Genomic DNA, 2,891 nt, shown 5'->3' with positions numbered 1-2,891 from the left:
GTTCAGGATGAAAGAGGTTCAGGTGAGAATCAAAGTTTCCTTCAGATCAACATTAAACACGATTAAATAAATTAATAAAATCTGTATTTGATAACATTAACATATCAGATGGTCGTGTCAACATGTGGAGAAACTTCAACATTTCAAGGTTCTTGGTTCTGTTGGCTCAGATTAGAACAAGCAGAAACTATTATTAGTTTTATTGCTCTTGTGTTTCTGAGCAGAAATTTGTTGGTTGTTAAAGTTTTTTATAGATAAAACTCAAAATCTTCGTTAATTTAATAAAATATTGATTAAAAATACTAAATATATTTAAAACATAAAGAACATTTAAACTGAAATGTGAATTTATTGTTTTAAACATCTATTTCCTGGTATCGATGATCAGACAGGATTCCTGTCATTTCAACAGGTAAACACACCTCTGCTGTCAGAGGGGGCGGAGCCTCAGGTTCTGGAGGATCAGGTCCAGTTTGGCTCCGACTCGGTTTGTGTGAACAGAAGGAGAAGCAAAGATCTGATCAGGTAAGTTTTAACTCCACTTTTTACTGGTTTCCAGTCCTGACTGGGTTTTCTCTCTTTGAGCTGCTGGACAGAACCAGAACCAGAACTGGGCCTGGTTCTGGTTCTGGTTCTGGTTCTGGTTCAGAGCTGCAGCTCCTGATTTCAACCAGGATCTCTGATTTTCTCTGAGTTTTCATCTGTAACCCAGACAACCAGCCGAGTTTGCTCCCAGTTTCATAGTGGAGTCAAACTGGTAGCAGTAGGTTCTGAGTGTTTGTGGCCCGGCTGAGATATCTGGGTTCTGGTTGGTGGATGGAAAATACTTCAATATGAAGTCAATAATTTATTGATCAGAGAGGATTTCTCTGGGCTTTTATCAGTAGAAAATCCAGATGGAATCAGTCTGTGGTGACAGAGGACAGCTGATCACATTTCAATCAATTATTGATCAATAATAATCAGGTAAATATGTTTCATTACGTATTTAACAAACAAATGGCTTCTACCTTGTAGTCAATTTACCGAATGACTTTATTTGAAGGGGGGTGAATAAGACAGACATGACACTTTCATAAACATGACATAACACCTGTCATGAACATGAATAAGCCTTCATTACTGACATAAATTTGTTATAAAAGTATTACTGATTACACTTTAAAAATTAGGTAACTTTATATTATTAAAGGTAAAGTTTAAACAGAAATGATTTCCTGGTTAATGTCAAGTTGTCATAACAAAGACATTTTGAATAATGTCAATTTTGTATTAAAAGTGTCATTATTTACTGAATGACGCTTTATGACAACAGTCATAACTATTCATGAAGGCTTATTCATGTTCATGACAGATGTTATGTCATGTTAATGACAGTGTCATGTCAGTCTTATTCAGCCCCCTTCAAACAAAGTGTTACCTAATTGTCTAATTAAAAAAATTGTTTGGTGCTCTCTGTCATCTCGCTTTGAGCTCAGAGCCTGAGAGGCTTTTCCTTTATCAAACTATTTTTCTGCCTCTTATTTAGTGGAAATATTGATGTTGATGAGACTTTTTCCAAAATCATAACCTTTTTCAACCTTTATAGCTCCTCTGTTGAAAATGAGGCTCTAACATTCACAAATGACATTGAAATAAAATCCAGTCCGACATCTGGTTTGAGGTGATTCCTCTGGAACCTGTTGGAGGAAAAATATCCCAATTTCAGAAGATATGCTTTTAACTTATCAGTGCTCTGTGGTTCCTCCTATCAGTATGAGAGTCAGGGTGAGGAGGAGCCATGTTAGGAAGAGAAGTGGAAGCTGCAGGATCTTCAGCACAAACAGGTCATGATGCTGGGCTACTGATTATCCCTCTGTCTGGACACAGGATCAATAGAACCAGTTAATAAACATATCTATAAAATAAAAACATTGCAGCCAGTGGGCTGAGGGAAATACGGCTCCATTTTGTAGCAATTCAAGAACTACCAGCTTTTATCGCTTCGCAAAAAAATTAATGAGCACAGAAACTCAAAATATTTCCCCCAAGAATTTAAAACTACTTTCACTCCTGACAATAAGTGATTATGGTGACATAACAACACAGCGCCCCCTAGAGTATTTAAAAACATCCACTGCTGTTATTTAGACCTGAACTGAATTAAAACATTAGTCATGACATGTTTAACTAAACCCGTGTGAAGCACGTGATCACTCTTACTACCAGGATATACTTGAGGCCGACGGTGTGACGTCATCTCAGCAGTCATGTGACTTCAGCTAAAGACGTCTAGTCAAACCTTTCTATTTCATTTCTGCTTTCTATTTCATTAATAGAACAGAACAACTAAATGGTTTGGTTTTACTTGAGTAATTTTACTATGACGTATTTCCACTCTTACTTGATTTTATTTGAGTTCTGACTCAATAAGCTTCATGATTTTATTCTCCAGCTGTTTTACTAACAGGTCATGTGGACGAGTGTCTCTTGAGATTTTTCTCTCAAAGTCTCAGATTCATCAAGTTTCCTCAAAACAAAATGATCAATTATTTTCCTCTCTATTCATTGATTCAACAAATCATTAATCATTTAATCATCTGATTCTAACTTGATTTAGAAAATAAATATAAATTCAATAAAACATGAATATAAAATAATTAAAGTCAATATTTCAAACCTGTTTGTGTTTTCAGGTGAGTGGAGGAGCGCCACCTAGTGGCAGCAGGATCAGTGTGAGGACAGAGAGGACACAGTCCTTCCCTCTAAAATGTCTCTTAGTGGGGAACACCAGGACCACAGGTGAGGTCATGACCTTCCCCTGGGCAGGAAAGGGCAAAGTTCAGCAGTGGAATCACCAAACCGTCTCCGTTCACAGGAAGCTATCAGAACCAGAACCAGAACCAGAACCA

At 37.0% G+C, this 2,891-nt stretch overlaps 1 long non-coding RNA gene across 1 annotated transcript; it reads left to right on the top strand.

Annotated features, from left to right (window-relative positions):
- The first annotated feature begins 422 nt into the window (after positions 1 to 422).
- On the top strand, positions 423 to 2,891 carry LOC103152123 (uncharacterized). Its single transcript, XR_477709.2, has 3 exons — positions 423 to 525; positions 2,676 to 2,781; positions 2,858 to 2,891. It is a non-coding gene; the product is annotated as an uncharacterized LOC103152123 (long non-coding RNA).

Source organism: Poecilia formosa, unplaced genomic scaffold (genome assembly GCF_000485575.1).
Source record: "Poecilia formosa unplaced genomic scaffold, Poecilia_formosa-5.1.2 Scaffold301, whole genome shotgun sequence".
NCBI classification, from domain to species: Eukaryota; Metazoa; Chordata; class Actinopteri; order Cyprinodontiformes; family Poeciliidae; genus Poecilia; species Poecilia formosa.
Note: the sequence above shows the minus strand (reverse complement) of the source record. Positions and strands in the feature narration are given on the sequence as shown.